Below are 23,687 nucleotides of genomic sequence, written 5' to 3'. Positions count from 1 at the left end.
TAATAAGAGGCAGCTATAGTTATCATTGTCATTTCTTATATTGTCATTGCCATTACAAGAAAGTAATATGAACCCTCCATAGTGTCTCATCTAGAAAAATATCCAAAGTCACAGATCCTCCTCTGTCACAGACTCTTTCATTTTCTGTCAAAACTGTGGCCATTTTCTCATGCTTGATACTGTAGTAACTAACTGCTTTAGAAAAAACTAACTGCTTAGCGTTCTTTCCTGTACAAACCATTCTGCTTTTCCTTTGCTCATACCTATCCTGATCCCTACGGTGCCCTTTCCATTCTTACTGACTTATCCAGCTCTGACTCATCCTTTAAAACCTGAGAGGCTTCACCTCTCTGGAAACTCCCAACCCCACCCCAGATAAAATTAGTGCCCTTTATCAATGCTCTCCAGTACCCTGCTTGCATCACTACCATAGATTTTACAAGAGTGCTTAGGAGTTTTCTCTTTACTTAATGACTTCCTATGGTAGGCTATGAGTTTCTTGAGGTCTAGACAAGCTTTCCTCTGGTCTTGGTGTTCCCTAAATAGTTGGCAATCAGTACATGTTTGTTAAACACAACTGAGGAGTCATGTTGTATCTTCTTTAACATTCACTGCCCTCCACCCAAAGCACTTCATAAGCATCTTTCTCATTTCTCCTTTCTTCTTCTCCACTCTCAGGAAATATTGATCATATTTTCAAGACATAATAACTGGATCATGATATTTCTTGTTGTTTTGGAATGGAAACATTTGGATAGCTTTAGCTCCTGTTGATTCTGACTGCCAGTAGCAAGGAGTTAAAAATGGTACTACGTAAACTAGCTAGAGAAAGAGTCTCTGTTCTTTGGGTTTTTTGATAGTTCAATTGCCATGGAAATAGCCTTCCCTCTATGTTAGTTCATTAAGGTTTTTTTTCCTTAAATGACTTGGAGAACAGTCATGTTCCACAGTAGACTACTTCATGGGAAAGATCATATATGATATCCCCTTCCTTATGCTAAAATCTGCGCCAAACAGAAAAACAGCCGCCTTTCATCATCTATTTTAAGACTGAATTATTATAGCAAGTAATTCATTTGATTAAAAAAAAAAGACTTCTTGCTGGAATATGAATGTGAAGTAAGAACAGGAGTAAATTTTCCAAATCAAAACCATTGTAATAGATTTTATTTAATCTATACAGTTGGGTTACAATCTTAACTCATATTTATATCAGATATAAGTACCACATCTTCTTAAAGGAAAAATAACAACTTTCCACTGTATTGTCTACGGAAGTGAATCCCCTGTCTCCTGGGAATGTATGAGATAAAATACAAATAAAATAATTCTTTTCATAGATGAATGAAGTTATGTTTTCAGCTAGTTTGGGAGGAATTTTACCCCTGAAATAGGAAGGGTCACAAGAGCGTTTTAAAAGTTCTCACTTGGTTTTGATCAAAGCAGACTGGTCACAGTGGATTCATTCAAATTGCAAACTTTTTTCCTAGAGAAGGCTCTTGAATATTATGGTATATGCCTGTTTTCTACCAAAGGAATTAGAAAATTTTATCCCTCTCATTTTTAAGACAGAGATCAGTGACAACTGGTTACGATTGATTTAAAGTGTTACTATTTGACTTTGGAGAAGTTCAGCCTACCATGGACAAATCTGCAAATTTTGTAAAGTGGGTCTCCCCTTTCATATTTTCCATAGATTGAATAATTAAGAGTCTGGTAATTTATTAAAAATTGATTTTAAGAAAGGATCTGAGACTCGTTCAACAAACTGAAGCCCAGATGATTGCCAATAGCTAGAGAATTTTCACTTGGAAAAGAATCAACATCTTTAACTTAAACTGAAGTAAAATTTGGGCAGGAGAGAAGCTATCTCCCATAGCTATAGTTGATAACCATACCTCTACATTTGTGATACATTAGAAATTACTTATCATTCTAAATTCACATCATGCCAAAAGAAGTTTGAATTCTTATAGAAATGTGGCAGCCTATCTGCTCAGTAAGCCTTCTCTAAATAAGAGATGTATTATTAAGAAAAAGATTCTTATAAGGCTGATGAGAACAACATTAACTGCCTATTTTGGCAAATGAAACTGTGGAGACATCTTACAATGTTCAGAGCTGAAATTCAACACCAGAGGAGAAAACGCAGTCCATCTAATCAAGACCAAAGGTTGTAGAGTTGAAACAGCTTTCTATACACTTAGACTTGGAAAAAACAAATCTTGTGAAACAACAGAGAGATTCTATTAATGTTACCGTGTCTATGTTGTTAGCAGCTTTTCTGCTGAGCTTTACTGACATATCTCAGCTAGGTATTTGGAACATGCTCAAGTCATTAGAAAAGAAATACCAATCAATTACTAAGTCTATTTAATTACAATTACTAAAACATTGATTTTTTCCAGCTTTATTGAGATATAGTTGACATATTACATAGAAAACATTGATTTAATTGCTTAAACAAGTGTCATTCAGCATTCAAAAAACATTGATTTTTCTACTTACTATAGGCTAGGCACTCTACTAAATGTTAGAAAGCAAACATGAATAAGACTTACAGTGCTCAATAGTGTGGGAGAGGAAACAGAAAACAAAGTAATTGCAATAAGATGCAATGATACTAAAGGCCAGGTTTCATTTCACACGGAAGAATCAGTCTAGGAGGAGGTATTTCTTTGTAAGGTATCTACAGAAAATAGTCAATAAATATCTGTAGATGCTTGTGATATTGGAGCTAAGCACTGGTTAAAAATGTTATTCTTTCTTTTTTATTCTTTCTTATACTTCCAGGCTTAAAATAAAAATTGCTTTGGGGATATGAAATGTATATAAAAGTGCTTTATAATTTATAAAGCATGATGCAGATATATGGCATAATCAGTATTAGCAAACATTCTTTGTTACAACTTTGAATGCAGCAGTGTTAGACTGATTTTGGCAGACTTTGACCATTTTTTCTGGAGATGAACAACAGAGGCCAAAATTAATAGACACAATTAGGCAAGAGAATACATTTATGTAATTTTAACTATTTCTAGGAATCCTCTGCTTTCTAAATTATTTTTTCTGACATCATGGCCAGTGTGCTTGTTTTTCCTCAGCAAGAAGACTACTTCATCTCATCAATACCCAGCTTTTAATAAGCTAGTTAATTAAGTAGAAATTTTGGTTCTCAAGTAGTATAATTTTATTTATCATCTCAGAATTTGTGTTTTTGAATGAGTGTTGTTCTTTTGAGATAGTAATTTTTAGAGATTATACCCTTATTCCACTGCTAAAAGTGACTTGCAAAGTCATCTTTTAGACTGTCTTTTAGACATTTTTTTGAAAAAAGATTTTTTTAAATGGCATTTAGTATGTTTCTAGTGGCACAAAGATATAAATCCATCATAGGATATTTGAAACTTTGATAAACAAAATAAGAAAATTTGAGCCATCTATATTTTAATCTCCTAGAAATTATAATTTTTAACTGTTTAGTTTGTATTCCTCTACTTTTTAAGAGAAAGATAATTCTTTTTAAAAAATGGGATCATACTATAATATTGTTTTGAAATTATTTAGCCCCTTCAAAAATGTGGTGTGAATATCTTTCCATCTGAAATTCATTATATAGATATAATGTACCTTATCTAATCAATTCTCCACTGTTGGACACATGTTGTTTCTCTTTTTTCTTTTCTATTAAAAAAGAGCACTATGGTAAACATGCTTATAACTAAATTTTTGTTCCCATTCAGGATTATTTCCTTAAACTAACTTACTTAAAGTAAAATCAAATAAACAAAAAGGATGCATATAAACTATCCCCCAGCAGTGTATGCCCGATTCCCTAAACCCTCGCTAAATTTAAATATTATTTTAAAAGTCTTTATTAATTTAGGAAGTTAAAAATGCTATTTCATTTTCAGGAGCATTTTATTTTTATTACTAATGGGTTAAACTTATGTATCCTGCTCATTTTATTACTTTCATCAGTTGCCTATTAGCTTCTTTACCCATGTTTCTGTTGTTGATGTCATCTTTTTTCTTTGTTTATAGGAAGATTTTATATGTTAAGGCTAGTATACAAAGAATACAAAGTATACATAATATACAAAGAATCCATAGTATACAAAGCATACATGTGTTACAATTACCTATGTAATCTTTATTTGCCTTTTTAAAATATTTGTGCCATATTTTAACACAAAATTTAATTTTTAAATAATTATTTTAATCTTGTTATTTTAATTATTCTCAAATACTTCTTTGGATCATTTAGGCAGGTAGATTTCATGTTGAGGGAAATAGCAAAAAATATTTGACCCTAATATTCAGAGTTACATCAATAAGGTAGTTGAGCAATGCCATTTGGAATTTTTTAAATTAAGTCATAATGAATCATTGAGATAGCAACTTGTAGGGCTAATCAAGTGATTTTTTTAATTAATTTTATTGATATGTTACAACATGTATTAAACCTATCCTATATGATTAAGACTCACATAAGCCCTATGTAGTATTTAAAAGAAACTATTATGCTTATTTTTGTTAAGAATCCTTGACATATGCTTCTGTTTTATATTCATCTGGGATCTTGATCCTGTGATCTTGCTGTGTGGGTTCCAGATTGGGGCCTCTTTTGGGTTCTGTTATTACTGGCACTGTTGGATCTAGGCTGCTCATTACTAAGTCTCATTGAACTTGCCCTTCTTTCTCAAACAATCCCATTTATAGTTATTTGGGGCTGGATATAGGTAGTGAGGCTTCCTTATTCCTTCTCTATTATGGCCCAATTTATTAAATAGCATCAAGCTTTTCATGCTCCCTGTAAAGAGCCCCACTGTCCTTCTACCTTGACACATATGTACTCTAAATTTATTGCCTTTAAATCACAAAATTCATAGTTATATATTCACTGTTAAGATATACATTTTCTTTGTAGTTACAGAACACCCTGTTGATAACTTTCTTTGTGGACCTAATCTAGTATTAACCTCCCTTTCCCAAGAGTAGCACCAACTTAATGCCTCCTGACATTATTATTCATGTACTTTAAACTTCATCACTTGCTTCTTGTTGAGCTTGGCTGCCCTATTTCTCCCTTGCCTAACATAGCCACACAAAACAAGGAGCAGTATTTTTGCTTTGAGAATATGTTAGAAAAGTGTTTGCCTTAAGACCATTAGCTAGTCACTTCTATCAATATATCTAGGTATATGGCAGGCTTCTTAACCAGTGAAGAATATAGAATAAATCAAACTCCCTCTGTAAAATGAGCAGAGCAATGTGATAACTGAAAATAGATATAAAAGGAATAAGGTAGGTTGGAATAATTGTGGAAAGCTTCAGAAAAGAGAACAACTTTGAGATACACTTTGAAGTACCTTGTATTCTTTGTTCACAATTTTTCCTCCCTTCTTTCCCTTTACCATGAATCCTGCCCTCCTTCATGACAGGATTACACTTACATGTCCCATTGATGTTGGGCTTGGTCATGTGACTTGCTTTCACTATGAAATGTGGACAGAAGTGATTGAGTGCTAGCTCTGAGCTAGGCCTTAAGAAAAATCATGTGTTTCTTTTTACTCTCTTGTGCTTTTGCCATTGCCATGAGAAGAGCATTCCCCAGTTCACTGAAGGCCCCAGAATGAGACATCTACGATAGACCTGAACCACCTCACAACTTGAAGCCAAACCCACCTGAGCCCAGCAGAGATCAGCTAAACCACAACTGATCTACAGACTTGACTTGTGAGTAAGAAAATCGTATGATTGTTGTTATAAACCACCAAAGTGGGGTGTTGTTACTTGATATTACAGCAATACCTGACTAATGTATATCGGTGAGAAATGATTAGGTCATGAACTGGTAGCATCTTTCTGTTTCCATTGTCGCTACCTCAGTTGAGGTTTTCATCCCACCTCCCTGGATTGTTTTTAAAGCATCTCATTTTTTCCCATCTGTGTTAGTTAGGGTCACCCAATAGCTATTAGAAATTGATCCAAAATTTATAGTGTTTCAAACACAAAACAAGTTTACTTATTGCTCACATTACTACACTATTATAAATAGGTGGATGGCGGATCCCCTTCCACAGAGTCATTCAGGGGCCCAGAATAATGGAGGCTTTTCGGTTTTTTTAAATGTATGTTTCAGTATGGTCCTGTGGGCCATCTCCATTCCAGCCAACCTAGAAAAAAAAAGAGTATGAAAGAAAATGAAATATGTTTTTAATAGACTCAACCTAGTGGTGGTGTCCATCATTTCTGCTCAACATTCTGTTTGTTTGAACTCGATCACATCATGACATCTAGATGCAAGAAAGCCTAGAAAATGTAGCTCTAGCTGTGGGGGCAGGAAAAAAGTGAGAACATTGATTATGAGGGAAAGCTTACAGTCTCTGCTACACCATCATTTGTTTAACATGCTTTAATCTAGAGTTTTAGTCCTAAAAATCCAATGTGATACTGCCTATCTGTTTAAAATCTATGGTCCTGGTTGCCTACAGATTCAACATCAAATTTAGCATAAATAAGTGATTTCCATGTAGACAGCTTCTATTTTCATTCAGTGCCAACCCCACAGAATAGGTGAACCCAGAACTTCTTTGCTTTCTTCAGTAAATAATACTGTCATACCAAAACATTAACAAACAATGTAGAAGTTACCTACAATTTTATAGGAGAGGCAGAGGTCATTCATCACGTGGCAAATAGCTCAATAAATCCTATCCTCGTCACAGTTTTCATTCTCTTCCAGTCTTTTTTCAGCTGTGTGACCACTTACGGGCTTTTTTGTTGTTGTTGTTCCTCCAGCATGAAGGCCCTAAATCTTCCAATTCCTTTCTTTTGAACCTATAAATCTCTCTACCCATTTTTGTTCTTATATATCTTGTAATGAACCAGATATACCAAACATGCATAGGCACACTCATTACCTCATTCAGGAAAATAATAAAGACCCTTTGATTGCTGGTTCCTCCCTCCTCAGGAAGCAGTGAGGAATCATGCATTGCATTCTCCCCCGATGCAAGTTGCATACAAGACCTTTGTGGCTGGCTCATTTCTACTTTTTAAATTTTTATTTCTACTTTTCCCCTTCATTCCTCCTACTACCCTCCAGTCGTACTGAACTCCTCACCATGGCTTGAACACATTTTGTTTTTTCCTGTCTCTGGAGCCATTGTAATGACTACACCCTCTGTCCAGAATCCTTCTTCTCCTGCCTCTGCATGTCAGGAAGATCCCATAAAGCCTTTAAGGGCTAGCTCCAATATCTCCTTCACTGTGGAGTCTTATCTACCCTTATTTCACTGCCCCATCTTCCCAGAATTCATTGTTCTTCTTGTACATATCTCTATTATAGTACTTATTACGTTGTTAAATATGTTATTCAGGTATCTAGTTCCTCAGAACAGAGACTTTGTCATCTTTGAATCCTTAGTGTAGTACCTAACATGAAGCTTGAAACACAGTTTCTTGGTAAATGTTTATTGATGCAAGGAAAACTTCCCAGGGAGATAAAAATCTGTCCAAGAGATGTGGAGCCTTTCAGTTCATGATCAAAGGTTTAGTAACTAGTCTGGGACAGAGAGCATGCCCATGAGGGAAGTCTCCAGGACCACTTTAATTCTTTCCCCCAAAGTGCTATCATTGAAGGGAAGTAAACATTTCTGGAGCTATTTTAATATGCTACTTTCCAACATGTTCTTAAATCACACTTTTTGTGAAGAGAAATCAAGGAGATTGAGTGAAAGAAGAATACTAGCCAGAAGTTAAAGACATTCCAGAAATATTTTGAGGGTTAAAATGTATAACTTTTCCCCTCACATCCTGGGTTTCATGCGTTTAATATTGCTTGAACTATTGAACTCATCTTGGGTTTCCCTATGAAGGCTGTCTCTTTTAGGCCAGATTATCTGTCTAATGTAGCAGATAAATAATCATATATCTCTACCAATTCAGTGAATGTTTGTGAATTAACAAAATAATCCAGGATCTAAGTTTTCTAATGCAATAGATAGTAACAAACAACACCATTAATCTATGCATGGAAGACTACTTTGAATGAGTAGCCAGTAACTCAGCTTTCTTTCTTATCATTTTGGCCTTGATACTGGAGCTGACCAGAGATAGTTGAGTAAAATAATATCCTCATCAGACCCTACAGAGCAATTAAGGTACATCCTCCAGAGAATTAGGCAGTAGAGACATAGACAAGGTGTTCTAACTGGAATAGTAGTAGATCAGTATTACTTAAGGTAGCACTAGCTGCTGTATACAAATAAATCTCCAAATCTCAGTGGTTTAACACAAAAGCATATTTTTCCCTCATGTTGGGCAGTTTACCTCAGAATGATGATTGAGGGATAATGGTTTCCTGGTCTCCTTTCAATGGTTTCTGCCATCCTGTGACTACAAAATTCAACACAGGACTCCCAAGACTGCTCTGGGGGTTTTCTCCATCCCAGACAGTGAGAAAAGGAAAAGAGCACAGAGAATCTTGTTTGGAGATGTTGTGGGCCAAGTCTGGAGATACTACATATTGCTTCTGTGTCCATTCCTTTGGCAGCAAGGCTACGACAAGACCATGCCTAACTCCAAGGAAAGCTAGAAAATGTAGTCAGGCTATGGTAAGGAGAAGGAAAGATGTGTGGTAGACAATGCTATAATCCACTGATAAAATAAACATGGTTAAAAAAAGAGAATATGAAAAGTTTACAACAAAATCCTCATTTTTTGTGGATTCCATATTTAAGAATTCACCTACTTTCTAAAATGTATTTGTCACCCAAAAATCAAAATTCCCAGTCCTTTCAAAGTCATTTGTGGACATGTCTACAGTCATGTGGACACAGATCAGCAAAAAAATTTGAGTCACCCAACTGTGCACATTCCCAGTGGACACTGAAGAAGGCAAAAATGCTCTGCCTTCTTGTTTCAGCTCTCATTCTGAAAACAAGTGTACTTTACAGTCTGTTTAGTACCATATTTTTTGCATTTTTGTGCTTTTTGTTGATGATTAAAATGGCCACAGAGCATAAATCTGAAGTACTGTATAGTGTTCTTAAGCACAAGAAGGCTGTGATGTGCCTTACGGAAAAAATACATGTTGCAGTTAAGTTTCGTTTAGGCACAAGTTACAGTGCTGTTGCCTGTGAGTTTGATGTTACTGAATCAACAATGTATATTAAATAAGCTATCGTTAAACAGAAACTCACATAAAACAAAGTTGTGTTTTGGTTGGTTGATGTAAACATGATCAGAGGCTCACAAGAACCTAACCCTATATTTCCCCTAGGAGCAATGGTTCAGTATTCACTAATTCAGTGTTTGTTATCACTTTATAGAACATAAATACCATAAATAACAATAATAAGCTATGTGTGTGTATGTGTAATTGTAACTTTCTTTCCCACTTACATTTTTTTGGTTTGTATATTGTGTCGGCCACTGCCTGATGCCTATCCCAAAAGGCATTCCCTACTTCCCCCTGAGGTACACTAACAAAACTCTGATTGTGTTCAGACATCAGGGAGAGTAACTTGATTTCGGGTAATGTTAGCCCAGCACCCAGGATGGGTTTCACTTAACACACAGTTCTAGCTGGTAAAATACAAGGGGTCTGTCTTGCCCTGCTTCCCATTTTTTCCTGCCTCCCATATGGTATGAAGATGTGATACTTTGAGGTGCTCCAGCCATCTTGCAACCATGAGGTAAAGGCCAAGAGAACTTCCCAAATGTTACCATAATTAAGCTGCTAAATCAGTGACAGCAACGCTGTACCTCCAGACTTCTTGTTGTGCAGAAAATAAATCCCTGTTTTTTAAACTGTTGTCAATTACATGTTTTCTCACTTACACAAGTGCTTTACAGCCAAAAGTATTGCTACTTATTCACATAATATTTAATCAGTTCAACAAATACTTGTGAACAAAACTTGTGAACAAGACAAATCACAGTGAACAAAACAGATAAATTCATGCCCACATGGAACTTATATTCAATGGGAAAAGACAGACCCCTCCCCCTCAAAAAGAGTATATTTATAAGTGCAACTATCAACTAGTTTGGGAAGAAACCTACTCTTAGTAAGTTCACAAGTCAGTCCCCATTTGTGAAAGCAGAAGAATATGGGATACCAGAGAACATGCAGAAGGCCATGTGCATTGGCATATAACATGGAGCAAATGAAGAACCAGGGTTAATAAGTCTACTAAGTGAAGATCAGTTAAAAGAGCTTCACTGGGGCTTCCCTGGTGGCGCAGTGGTTGAGAGTCCACCTGCCGATGCAGGGGACACGGGTTCGTGCCCCGGTCCGGGAAGATCCCACACACCGTGGAGCAGCTGGGCCTGTGAGCCATGGCTGCTGAGCCTGCGTGTCCGGAGCCTGTGTTCCACAACGGGAGAGGCCACAACAGAGAGAGGCCCGCATACCGCAAAAAAAAAAAAAGAAAAAAAAGAGCTTCATTGTACCCCCAGAGGAGGAAGCAACCAACTCATGAAGAGGTAAAAGTAAGGTGTTAAACTGAGTTTTAAAGAGTGGATAGGAGTTCACCAAGCCTAGAAAGGAATGAAGAGCTTTCCAGAGAGAACAGGTTGTGCAAAGACACAGAGTAGTAATAGAACATGCCATGGTCGATGAGCACTTCTATGTGGCTGAAGTCTTCTTTCCACTAAAAAGGTGGGAAGAAATGAAATGAACATTAGGTTGAGACACACATTAAAAGGCTTTACATATCATATCCAGGGTTTTGAATTTGTCCTTTGAACTCCAGTACAGTGTTGAATAGAAGTGGAAGGAGAAGATATCCTTGTCTTGTTTCTAACCTTAGAGGGAAGTATTCAGTTTTTCACCATTTAGTGTGATGTTTGTTATGGGTTTTTCATAGGTATCCTTTATCATGATAAAGAAATTCTTTTATATTCCTAGTTTATTGAGTGTTTTATCTTAAGGGCGTATTGAATTTTGTTAAATGCTTTTTCTGCATCTATTGAGATGATCATGCAGTTGTAGCCCTTTATTCTATGGATAATGGTGTATTATGTTAATTGATTTTTGGATGTTTAACCAACTTTTCACTCCTGAGATAAATCCTGCTTAGTTATGGTGTATAATCCTTTTCATATGTTACTGCATTCGGTTTGGTAGTATTTTGTTCAGGATTTTTTTGCACCTACATTGATTAAGGTCAGCAGTTTATGAAAGTACAATATTTATAACAATATAAAGATCAGTAGTTTTCTTATCTTGTGATGTCTTTTATTAGATTTGGTATCAAGGTAATAATAGCCTCATAGAATAAATTGGGAAATATTCTTCCTTTTAAGTCTTGGAAGAATTTGTGGAAAATTGTTATTAATTCTTCTTTAAATGTTTGGTAGTATTTACCAGTGAAGTTATCCCGGCCTGGGCATTTCTTTATGGTAGTTTTTTACAATACAAATTCAATCGCTTAACTTGTTCTAGACCTATTGAGAATTTTCTTTTTATTCTGGAGTCAGTTTCAGTAGTTTATGTCTTTCTAAGAATTTTTCCATTTAACCTAGGTCATCTAATTTGTTGGCATATAACTGTTCATAGTATTTCCTGATAGTCTTTTTTATTTCTGTAGGGTCAATGGCAATGTCTCCTCTTTCATAACTCATTTTATAATTTAAGACTTTTCTCTATTATTCTTTTTGTTCAGTTTAGCTAAAGATTTTTAAATTTTGTTTTCTTTTATTAAAGTATAGTTAGTTGATTTACAGTGTTATATTAGTTTCTGTAGAACACAGTGATTTGATATTTTTATAGATTATACTCCATTTAAAGTTATTATAAAATATTGGTTATATTCCATGTGCTGTACATTACTTCTTTGTATCTTATTTATTTTATACCTAGTAATTTGTACCACTTAATCCCTTCCCCCTATCTGGCCCCTCTCCCCTCCCCTCTCCCCACTCGTAACCACTAGTTTGTTCTCTGTATCTGTGAGTCTGTTTCTGTTTTGTTATATTCATTCATTTGCTTTATTTTTTAGGTTCCACATGTAAGTGAAAGTATACAGTTTTTGTCTTTCTCTGTCTGGCTTACTTCACTAAGCACAATGCCCTCCGGGTCCATCCATGTTGTTGGGAATGGCACCGTTTTGTTCTTTTTTATGGAAGAGTAATATTCCATTGTATACATATACATATATATATGGGGGTATATATATATACCACATCTTCTTTATCCATTCATCTGTTGATTGACACTTAGGTTGATTCCATAACTTGGCTATTGTAAATAATGCTGCTATGAACATTGGGGGGCATGTATCTTCTTGTAGTAGTGTTTTTCTTTTCTTCGGATACATAGCCAGGAGTGGAATTGCTGGATCCTATGATAGTTCTATTTTTAGTTTTTTGGGGAACCTCCATACCATTTTCCACAGAGGTTCTACCAATTTACATTCCCACCAACAGTGCATGAGGGTTCAGTATTCTCCACATCCTCCCCAACATTTATTATTTGTGGTCTTTTTGATGGTAGCCATTTTGACAGGTATGGAGTAATATCTCATTGTGGTTTTGATTTGCATCTCCCTGATGATTAGTGATGTTGAGCATCTTTTCATCTGCCTTTTGGCCATTTGTATGTCTTCTGTGGAAAAATGTCTATTCAGGTCCTCTGGCCATTTTTTAATTTGGTTGTTTGTTTTTATGATATTGAGTTGTATGAGCTATTTATATATTTTGGATGTTAACGCCTTATCAGACATATTATTTGCAAATATTTTCTCCCATTTCGTAGGTTGTCTTTTCATTTTGTTGATGGGTGTCCTTTGCTGTGCAAAAGCTTTTTAAGTTTAATTAGGTCCCATTTGTTTGCTTTTGCTTTTGTTTTCCCTTGCTTGAGGAGACAGATCCAAATAAATATTGCTAAAACATATGTCAAAGGGTGTACTGCCTGTGTTTTCTTCTAGGAGTTTTATGGTTTCTGGTCTTATATCTAGGTCTTAATCCATCTTAAGTTTATTTGTGTATATGGTGTGAGAAAATGTTCTAATTTCTTTATTTTACATGTAGCTGTCCAGTTTTCCAAGCACCACTTATTGAAGAGATTGACTTTACCCCATTATTGTATATTTTTGCCTCCTTTGTGGTAGATCAATTGACTGTAAGTGTGTGGGTTTATTTCTGGGCTCTTTATCCTGTTTTAATGGTCTATGTATCTGTTTTGTGCTGTTCTGATTACTAACACTTTGTAGTATTGTCTGAAGTCAAGGAGCATGATACCTGTAGCTTTGTTCTCTTTATTCAAGATTGCATTGGCTATTGGGGGTCCTTTGTGGCTCCATATAAATTTTAGGATTATTTGTTCTAGTTCTGTGAAAAATGCCATTGATATTTTGATAAAGATTGCATTGAATCTGTAGATTGCTTTGGGTAGTATGGGCATTTTAACAATATCATTTCATGAAGGTGGGGTGTCTTTCCATTTATTTGTATTATCTTCAGTTTCCTTTAACAATGTCTTATAGTTTTCAGAGTATAGGTCTTTCACCTCCTTGGTTAAGTTTATTCCTAGGTATTTTATTCTTTTTGATGCAGTTGTAAATGGGATTGTTCTCTTGCTTTCTCTTTCTGATAGTTCATTATTAGTGTATAGAAAAGCAACAGATTTCTGTACATTATTCTTTTTTAATTATTTAATTTATTTATTAATTTATTTTTGGCTGTGTTGGATCTTCGTTGCTGCATGCAGGCTTTCTCTAGTTGTGGCGAGTGGGGGCTACTCTTCATTGCAGTGCATGGGCTTCTTATTGCGGTGGCTTCTCTTGTTGTGGAGCAAGGGCTCTAGGTGCATGGGCTTCAGTAGTTGTGGCTCATGGCCTCTAGAGAGCAGGCTCAGTAGTTGTGGTGCACAGGCCTAATTGCTCCATAGCATGTGGGATCTTCCCAGACCAGGGATCGAACCCGTGTCCCCTGCATTGGCAGGTGGATTCTTTACCACTGCACCACCAGGGAAGTCCCAAGATTTCTGTATATTATTCTTATATACTGCAATTTTACTGAATTCATTTATTAGTTCTAATAGGTTTTTGGGGGTTTTTTTGGTGGAGACATTAGAGTTTTCTATATAAAGTGTCATGTCACCTGCAAATAGTGACAATTCTTCCCTTCTGATTTGGATGCCTTTCATTTATTTATTTATTTATTTTGTCTGTTTTCTGTGGCTAGAACTTCCAATTCTATGTTGAATAAAAGTGGTGAGAGTGGGCATCCTTGCCTTGTTCTTGATCTTAGAGGAAAAGCTTTCAACTTTTTACCATTGAGTATGACGTTACCTGTGGGTTTGTCATAAATGGCCTGTATTGTGTTGCAATATGTTCCCACTGTACCAACTTCGTTGAGAGTTTTTATCCTGAATTGATGTTGAATTTTATCAAATGTTTTTTCTTCATCTATTGAGATGATCATGTGATTTTTATCCTTCATTTTGTTAATATAATGTATTGGATTGGCCAAAAAGTTCATTCGGATTTTTCAGTAGCATCTTATAGAAAAACTTGAATGAAATTGTTGGCCAACCCAATATTACATTGATTGGTACCTTCCTTGTGCATATGTTGGTGTGCTGAATGGTGTCACATATTTATCAGAAGCTCTGTTCATGTTTCTTTGTTTTTCTTTCCTTTCTGTTCTTCAGACTGAGTATCTATTGATCTGTCTTCAAGTTCACCAGTTCTTTAATCTGCCAGTTCAAATCTACTGTTGAGCCTCTTTTCAGAATTTCTCATAAGGGCTATTGAACTTTTGACTCCAGTATTCCTATTTGGTTCTTTTGTAAAAGTTATATCTCTTTAGCAATATTCTCTGTTTAATAAGACATTGTCATCACAGCTTCCTTTACTTCTCTAAGGGTGGTTTCCTTTAGTTCTTGGAAATATTTATAATGGTTGCCTTGACGTCTTTGTTAAGACTAACACCTGGGGCCTCTCAGGGTATTTCTCTTGCCTGCTTTTTTTCTTGTGTATGGATTACACTTTCCTGTTTCTTTGAATGTCTCAACTTTTTGTTTAAGGTGAACATAGTAAGTAATATATTGTAGCAACTCAAGATATGATTCTTTTCCATTCTCTACAGGGCTTCTATATTTTCAGTTTTTACTTTTTTGTCTACTTGCTTAGGGACTTGGAAAGACTATTTTAATGATGTCTATTTACCTTGCAGTGTGAAACTTCTGATGACATTCCTCAGAGGGCAATGCCATGGGCATATGCACAGTCACCCTAGGATGATAGTGGCTTTAGAGGGCCCTCTTTGACTATCTCTTTACCTGATCTCTATTTTTAAGCTGTCTGCTTCATGTGATATCACACCCAGCTATTACGCTAGAAAATTTCAGGCAGATTGCTGTATTTTTTTCAATTATGCCCTAGGGCATACATTGCTTCACAGATCCAATTACATTTAAGAATGTAGTTTTTGAGAACAATCTGAGGCTTTTTCTGAATCAGAAAGAGTCTTCTCAGCTGTCTTTTTCCCTAGTTCTCTGGTAAACTAGCTGGTCAAAGGTATAGTTTGTTGCTTTCATACAACTACCAGCCTCCTCTTAGTTGCTTATTAGCAAAATCTCCACTGTTTGAATTCCCTTAGGTTTGAAGTTTCCCATACTCTGTTTCAGATAAAACCAGTTCCTTTGGGGAGAACTTCAGAGCTCCCTGTTCTCATGGACTGCCTCTCCCACTGGGCAAAATCTCTGAGCTACTGCTCTAGGTGCTTTATTTTACTGGTATATTCATTTCCTAGGGTTGCCATAACAAAGTATCACAAACTGGGGAACAACAGAAATTTATTGTCTCACAGTTCTGAAGATCAGAAGTCTGAAATCAAGGTCTTATTAGGACCATGTTGCCTCTGAAGTTTCTAGGGAAGGGTGCATTCCAGGCCTCCCTCCTAGCTTCTGGTTATTCCTTGGCTTGTGGAGCATAACTCCAATCTTTATATAGCATTCATCCTGTGTGCCTGTATCTTTCTTAATATGGTATTCTTTTTATAAGGACACCAGTCATATTGGATTGGGGCCAACCCTAATGACCTCATCTTAACTTGATTACATCTGCAAAACCCATATTTCCAAATAAGGTCACATTCACAGATACCAGAGGTTAGGACTTCAACATATCTTTTGGGGGGTACACAAAACCCATAAAGTAAGGGAACTTAGAGGATGCAGTCTGTAGAGATGAGCGTCTCAAAGCACAAAGCAATAAGAGAGAGATAAAGAATGGATCTGGGGGAGAGGGGTTGATGCAAATGGAGACTAAACAGCCTAAACCCTTTCCAAAGGTAGCTGACTTATAACAAGCACTGGAACCAAAGAAGTAAAGTACAAAGATAATAATTTGGCTGTGTTTCTTCAAAATTGTGTAGAACATGGGTTACAATGACCAGTGTACTCAAATTCCTCTTCCCCTCGGCAAATGTTACCTCTGTAGTGGAGCTGTATTTTAGCCTATTGTCAAAAGGCATTATAATCACTAAATAAAATTTATTTATTTTTATCTATTTACTTATTTATTTTTTTATTTATTTGCTTCCCTTGTTCTGAATTAAAGTTTAGCAAACTGATTATAACTTGGCTTTCATATAGTTTTTCCATAGGGCAAGAATATTCTGACCACCTTATTAGAATATTCTGGTCTAAGAAATTGTTCTTATTCTTATTATGAATTGGCATTTCTGTGTGCTGGTCTATTTAAAATATTGATTTTCCTGGGTGTGAAGAGCTGAGGACCATATTGGCTCCTTAATCAAATTTCTACCTTGCAGGTTACTGTCAGAGCAGTCAACTGGCCTACCAAAATGACTCTTCTGCCTCTTCTTTACTTCACAACTATAATAAATAGATATTGCGTGAGTACTCAGTAAAGCACTAATGTTTATTGAATACTTACTATGTGTAATGTAATATGAGGCTCTCTCACTCACTTCTCATAATAATCTTGAGAGGTAACCCCATTTTACATCTAAGGAAACTAAAGCAAAGAAAGGACAACTTTAGTGTCCCCTAGCTAGTAAGTTGCAGAGCTGGGCTTTGAACTTTGGTCTTCTCAACTCCAAAGCCTGTAATAGTTCCATTACAACAAGTTGCCTTTCTGACTATTCATGTCATAGACCAATGACCAAATGTTGTTCATTATAATTCAATTTAATAGGTCTTTATTAGCACCTAATTATATTTTCATAGGCATTGTGGGGAACATGAAAGAAGTTACCAAAAATAACCCCTTGCTTCTGGAAGCTTGTAACATAATTTAACAAAAAGGAATTAAGTGTAATAATACAGTACATAATTAACTCCCAGAATAATATTTGTGAATTATAAATGCTGCTAGAAGTCAGAAATCAGTAAGGAATTAATATAGATATGGATGGCTTCACAGAGGTTGAATAGGTTATACAGAGAGATGTTTTAGAAAAGAGATCTACCATTAGAGAACATATTTGGGTAAGAATGAATGTAACATATTTTGGGATAAAGAGAAGACGGTCCTATGTAGCGCAGAGGGGAAGTGGAATGAAAGAAAATAGTGGGTCAATGAGTAGTCAGGAAAGACCTCACACCTCAAACATCTGATTATTGTGTCTGAACTTGGTTTTTCAGGCATTGTAGAAATATTGAAGAGTATTATACAATACTGTTTGTTTTTTAAGTGACTCACTGAAAATAAGTCTGTCAGGATATGTGGAAAGCCAAAGTCAAAGACAGGGGTTCATTTCTCTGGGCCAGAGATGCCAGCCAAGAGCTACGGTATGCCTCCGCCAGCTAGGGCAGTGGTTTAGCCACCCGAGAGCAGCACTTGCCACAGGCAGCCTTTCTGCTTCCACTTATGACCTGAGACATTCTGCCTCTGGCCACCTTCCAGAGCTATGACACTGACTCGTTCAGGCCACAGTGAGGATGGCAGAGAGCTTACAGATGCATGTATTCAAGCATTTTATCTGTCTTAAGCAAGAAGTTGTTTAGTGAGTTTTAGCGTGGCCGTGTTGTGAGGAGCCAGGCTCTCTTTAGTACTTAAAGCATTTTGGAGGAAAGGTGCCTAGGAAAATTGAATTGATGCTATTTATGACTGATTTGGTTTTCTTCTAAGTGTCTGGAATGTCTGCTCAGAGATCACCAACTTGAGGACTCAAAAGGCATGCCCAAGAGACCTTGCCGCAAGTGGCAGCTCTATCAACAGCCGGTTGTGAAAAGCAAAGAGGATTATGTGACTATTAGAATAGCTAGTGCTATTTATATCACATAAAAAGGTGGTCCAAGGTCATCACTCTTACACCAGTCTTGGTACATTTTTCGTGACATGTTTTCCTCAATTGTTGTTGAAATGTCTCCTTTGGTGACGCTCACAAGCAAAGGATAAAGTTCAAACTCTTGAACTTGTTTTCAATGTTCTCTACAACTCTCCTTTTGATATCTTTTAACTGTTTACCTACAAGAACTGCTGCTCTGATCAAACAGCTCTAACTCACTATTGCCCAAACTTGGACCTTTTCACCTGTATGTTTTTGCCCCCCTCAGCCCATCTAAAACATACCCCCTACTTCCCCCCCTTACCCCTCCTATCCCTCTGTTTAGATCCTACATATCCTTTAAGAGGCAGTATAAATTCTGCTTCTCCATGAGATCAGCTTCACAGAGATTATAGGTAGTCTACTCTTTATTCCTGTGGCTGGTGTTCTCGATATAGATTCTGTTTTACATTTTTAAAATGTTTTTAGATTTGAAACTCCTAAAGGGCAGGAACTGACTCTGTAACTCTGCACACAGCCAAGAGCCCTGTGTAATTAGGAACTGAAATTTTCATGCTTTTAATGATACTGATATTTTGAATATGAATAGAGGAATGCAGTAAGGAGAGGAGTTGGTTGTTACTCATAATTTATAAGAAAAAATCATGGTGATCCAGGTACCACTGAAAAATTTGTATAAATGTATAAAGTTTATGACTATTGTTAGGGTTACTTGTCAAAGGTGGCTGTGTTGTAGAGGAGGAGTGAGGCTAAGTTAGACTAGCTGACTGAGATTCTCAAACTAAACTTTTATGGTCTTTCCCTTGGCCATAGAAAAGTGAACTTCTCCAAGTAAGGGTCACTTTTCCCCCAAGTGCCTAGTCTCTCTGGAAAGCTGGGAGAGCTAGAAATGAGTTCCTGTTTCTCTGCCTGATACTGTAGTTTCTGCCAGATGTTATAATCTATCTCAACAACTGTGCCAGCATCATGATTGCTATTATAGTACTCCCTTGGTGATACAGATTTCTTTCAGCAGGGGTAGCAGATGCTCCCACTGTCACCAAGAGTGAAAAGCAACAGCAACTGGTGGAACATAGAATCTTCCACCAGTCATTGTCTGAATCATTCGACAATGACTTAAATACAAACTTCCCTAATTTCTTATCTTTTCCACCCTCACACCCCATTTTTAGATTTATTCAACACTTTTTGGCTATGATGATTCAGAATTGCACGATGCACAAAAAGAAGTAGACTGATGCCATTTTTATGAATGCTTCTGGGAGAAACAGTCTTGGCATATGAATGTCTTATCACCTTATAACTGGTTTATGGGAGATACTGCTTCTGAGACTGAAATTCTTACAGTCTGTTCCCTATGGCCTATACAGATAGTAAGGCCAATGCTTTTGTTCTATTTTTTACATTTTGTTCTATCTTGTGGTAATATGCTATAGGGATGATAGAAATATATGCACCATTCAACTCTAAACCACCAAGGAGGTTCAGTACTTCGTTTTGGAAAAGACTCATCAAACAGTCACCATCAGCTCATCATATGCTATGAAACATCAGGCAGGGTAACTGGAAAATGCTTGAAGAGGTTAGACTATACATGAATATTTGTAGCCTGCTGAGGTGTTTCCCCAATTGTAAAAATGTTAGAGAAAATATGAAGAAAATGTGCACCATTTTCTTAGAGAAAGAATGCTTTATATTCCATGCCAACGTTTCTTCCTTCTTTTACTTTCTTACTTTTTTTAGTATTAGGAATTAAAAATATTTGGTGCAGCTTAGAATATGATCCAGTGACAAAGTATGATTGTGAATGTGTCTAGCTTCTAATCTGTTTTAACTGTTTTCTTTACCTCTGTGCACAATTGGCTTCTGGGTAAAGAACCTCACTTGTTACCACCCACCTTCTTGACTGGTATTGACTAAATAGTAATATGGGTCCTCCTGGGGGATCTTCTGTTGAGTAAAGTTATTTCCTTTACTGGATCCCTCCCAGTATGGTGTCTGTAAAACATTCTGAATTTTTTGGTTGTTATCAAAACAGTCTCCTAAGCCCACGGTCTGGATTCTGATTTGGATTGGAGAGTTGCAGTTTCACAAGGATCAAATGAATGTGCATTTCTGGAAGGAAGGAACATTTTTTGTGGTCACAGCAAATGCCACTGGACATCACCAGTTTTAGACTTAGGGGCATCTGAGAAGAATGTGATATTTTTCCATATTTTAGCTTCTTGCTTTTTGAAGCTAGTTTCCTTGAGTCTGTGGCATGCTCTCATACTGGAATGATTTTTCTCTTAGGCTGATTATAGATATACTTGGTCATACTTCAGCCCCCAGTATTTGGGAGCTCCCTGAATTAAATGTGTGAACTTAATCTGGCCTATGTAATTATTAAAAATGAGAAATTAGATGCAGATGTATTGCAGTCTACTCAGATTCAGGTACTACTCTCAAAGTTAAGAAGAGGGCAGAAGGAGGATATGCACAAAGACAATTTACCAAGGATCAGGCTGTATCTTTTTTCTGTTTCTGGTTTAATAAATCTCAGGAATTTTCTTGAAAGGCATATATGGAAATTGTGGGTAAAAACATGGGTGATTTAGTGGTGAAATGAGGAGAAGGGAATGAAAATAAATGGAGGTATAAATTAATTTGGTGATGGATCAGGGAACTTTGGTGGGAGATATACGTTTCTAAGAACATCTTATATTATTTATTTTAAAATAATTTTAAATTGGGAGAAAAATTATAAAATAGTACAAAAAACTCCTATAGTCCCTCACCCAAGTTCTCCAAATGTTAACGTTCTACTAACATTTGTTTTCTCTTTCCCCTTAATCCTCCTTTCCCCTTAATCCTCCAGTGTGTATATTTCAAAAATAAATTAATTAATTAATTTAATTAAAATAAGAACACTCTCCTACACAGCCACATGCAGACATCCAAAGAAATTAATAGTCCTACAACACTACACCCAATCCACAGACCTTATTTAGATTTCACTACCTATACCAGTTGTGTCTCTTTCTGATTTCTGGTTTAGCATCCAGTTCAGATCATGAGCTGCATTTAGTTGTCATTTCTCTTTAAGCTCTTACACCTGGAACAGTTCCTCAGTCTTTCTCTGGTTTTCATGATCTTGAGTTTTAAAGTAGTGAGGTCTTTCATTTGGAAGCATGTTTTTTACACCAGGTCCATCTGATGTTTCCTTGGGACCAGTGTCAGCTCATGCTTTCTTAGCAGGAATACTACAGAAGTGATGCTGCCCTTGTCTAAAGGCCTGAGAACCAGGCCAGTGGTGTAAGTTCCAATATGATTTCAAATCCTGATAACCAGAAGCACCAGTAGTGTAAATTCTAGTCTAAGCCTGAGTCCAAAAGCAGAAGGCATATGTCCCAACTCAAAGACAGTCAGGCAGACAGACTGAATTCTCCCTTATTCAGCCTTTTTTATTATAGTCAGGCCTCCAACAGATTGGATAAAGCCAATCCACATTAGGGAATGTAATCTGTTTCACTCAATCTGCTGATTCAAATGTTGTTATCATCCAGAAACACCCTCGCAGAGACACCTAGACTGTTTAACCAAATAACCTGTGGCCCAGTCAAGTTGACACATAAAACTAACCATCATAAATCCAACCCTTGTCAACTTGGTACCATAAACTAAACATATGTTTACCATATGATACAGCAATCAGGCTCCTTGGTATTTACCCAAGGGAGTCAAAAATGTATGTCCACACAAAACCCTGCACACAGATGTTTATAGCAGCTTTATTCATAATTGCCAAAACCTGGAAGCAACCAACATGCTCTTCAGTAGGTGAATGGATAAAAAAAACTGTAGTACATACAGAAAATGGAATATTATTAAGCACGAAAAAAAAAGGGAGCTATCAAGCTATGAAAAACATGAAGCCACCTTAAATGCATATTATTAAGTGAAAGAAGCCCATCTGAAATGACTACATACTATATGATTCCAACTATATGACATTACTGAAAAGGCAAAACTATGGAGACAATAAAAAGATCATAGATACAGAAAAAAAATCTCCTTATGCCATATTTAATCTCCAAATAAAAACAATAACAAGGTCAAAATTCCACCTGCCATGATACACCTATCCTGCATACAGCAAAAAACACACTAGCCACTTCCCAGAAAAGGAGCTAAAGTCCTTGAGTGACGCTTACTCTTCTTGATATCCAAAAACTTAAATTCAATGATGTAAAGTTGACAATACTTAAATACTATGATATAAAGTCAATACCTCTTATAAGTGGATAAGAGAATGAAGAAAACAATGATATTGTGTAAACATATATTAAAATGAGGAAATACTCATAACTACTATAGTCCTCAGTTCTGTAACTGGTCACATGGTTGTAATTAGTATTTTTAACTAACTTCTTTCACTACCCTGTCTGTATTACCTTTGCCATCAGTAACTTCAACTGGTAATGGTTTGCTACCAGGTGGAGTGATTCAAATATTAATTTCTGAAGAGTCTGGGCAATTAGCAGTCCTGCCTGGATTGGGGTATTGTAGTTTTCCACTGACCTTAAATCATAGGCCGTAGTAATACTAAGAGACACCCTAAGGGATCACCTGTATTCCAGACATAGTCTTCCTTACCTTCATTGTCCAATTTTACCTTGGTAATTGGGATCAATCACCCTAGGCAGCATAGTAACTCCCTTCTTTGCCTGTTGATTCACAGGCATGAGGGAGTGCAAAGGGGCTGGATAACAGTCTTAAATTCCAGATCAGTGGAATCATTGTTGTATCTCCTGGTGGAAACATTCCTCCCTTTGGAACTAAGGCCTCTAGGTCAGCAGAGCATAAGGTCTTGGGAAGAGGAAGCAAAACTTTTGCTGATGGTTTACTAGGGGTAATAGTGAGATGTGATACTCCCACTTTCACTGCTTGATTCCTGGACCCATGAATCCTGGCTGTGAGAGAAATAGCACATATATCAGATGGTGATTCAGAGCATATACAGCATTCTGGAGAACCTTGCCCCAGCCCTGCAAGGTGTTGCCACCTAACTGGTGCTTTAACTGAGTCTTCAAAAAGCCATTTCACCATTGTATCAAACCAGCTGCTTCAGGATAGTGGGGAAGATGGTAAGACCACTGAATTCCATAAACATGGGTCCATTGCCACACTTCTTTTGCTGTGAAGTGAGTTCCTTGATCAGAGTATTGAAAGGCCCTTGCTTGGCCCAAGGAGTATCTTTCCTTACTTCTTCCATCTTCCAGTATCTCCAGCATTCCTTGATTTGTGGCTGGATAATTCCAATATCTACTGTCATCTTCACACGGCCTTCTCTTCTCCCTGTGTGTCTCTCCCCTCTGTGTCTCTTACGAAGACACTTGTTCTTGGATTTAGGACCCATCCAGAAAATCCCA

The 23,687-nt window shown here is 36.6% G+C and overlaps 1 long non-coding RNA gene across 1 annotated transcript in view; it reads left to right on the top strand.

Annotated features, from left to right (window-relative positions):
* Positions 1 to 16,818, top strand: part of LOC109549142 (uncharacterized) — a 295,166-nt gene extending 278,348 nt beyond the window's left edge. The window contains exons 6-8 of the long non-coding RNA XR_004525758.2: positions 5,606 to 5,739; positions 8,561 to 8,621; positions 16,795 to 16,818. This is a non-coding gene — a long non-coding RNA (uncharacterized lncRNA). The remainder of the gene's footprint in view (positions 1 to 5,605; positions 5,740 to 8,560; positions 8,622 to 16,794) is intronic.
* The last annotated feature ends 6,869 nt before the right edge of the window (positions 16,819 to 23,687 follow it).

This window comes from Tursiops truncatus, chromosome 3 (genome assembly GCF_011762595.2).
Source record: "Tursiops truncatus isolate mTurTru1 chromosome 3, mTurTru1.mat.Y, whole genome shotgun sequence".
Lineage (NCBI taxonomy): Eukaryota > Metazoa > Chordata > Mammalia > Artiodactyla > Delphinidae > Tursiops > Tursiops truncatus.
The sequence above is the reverse complement of the archived record's forward strand: the minus strand, read 5'-3'. Positions and strand labels throughout refer to the sequence as shown.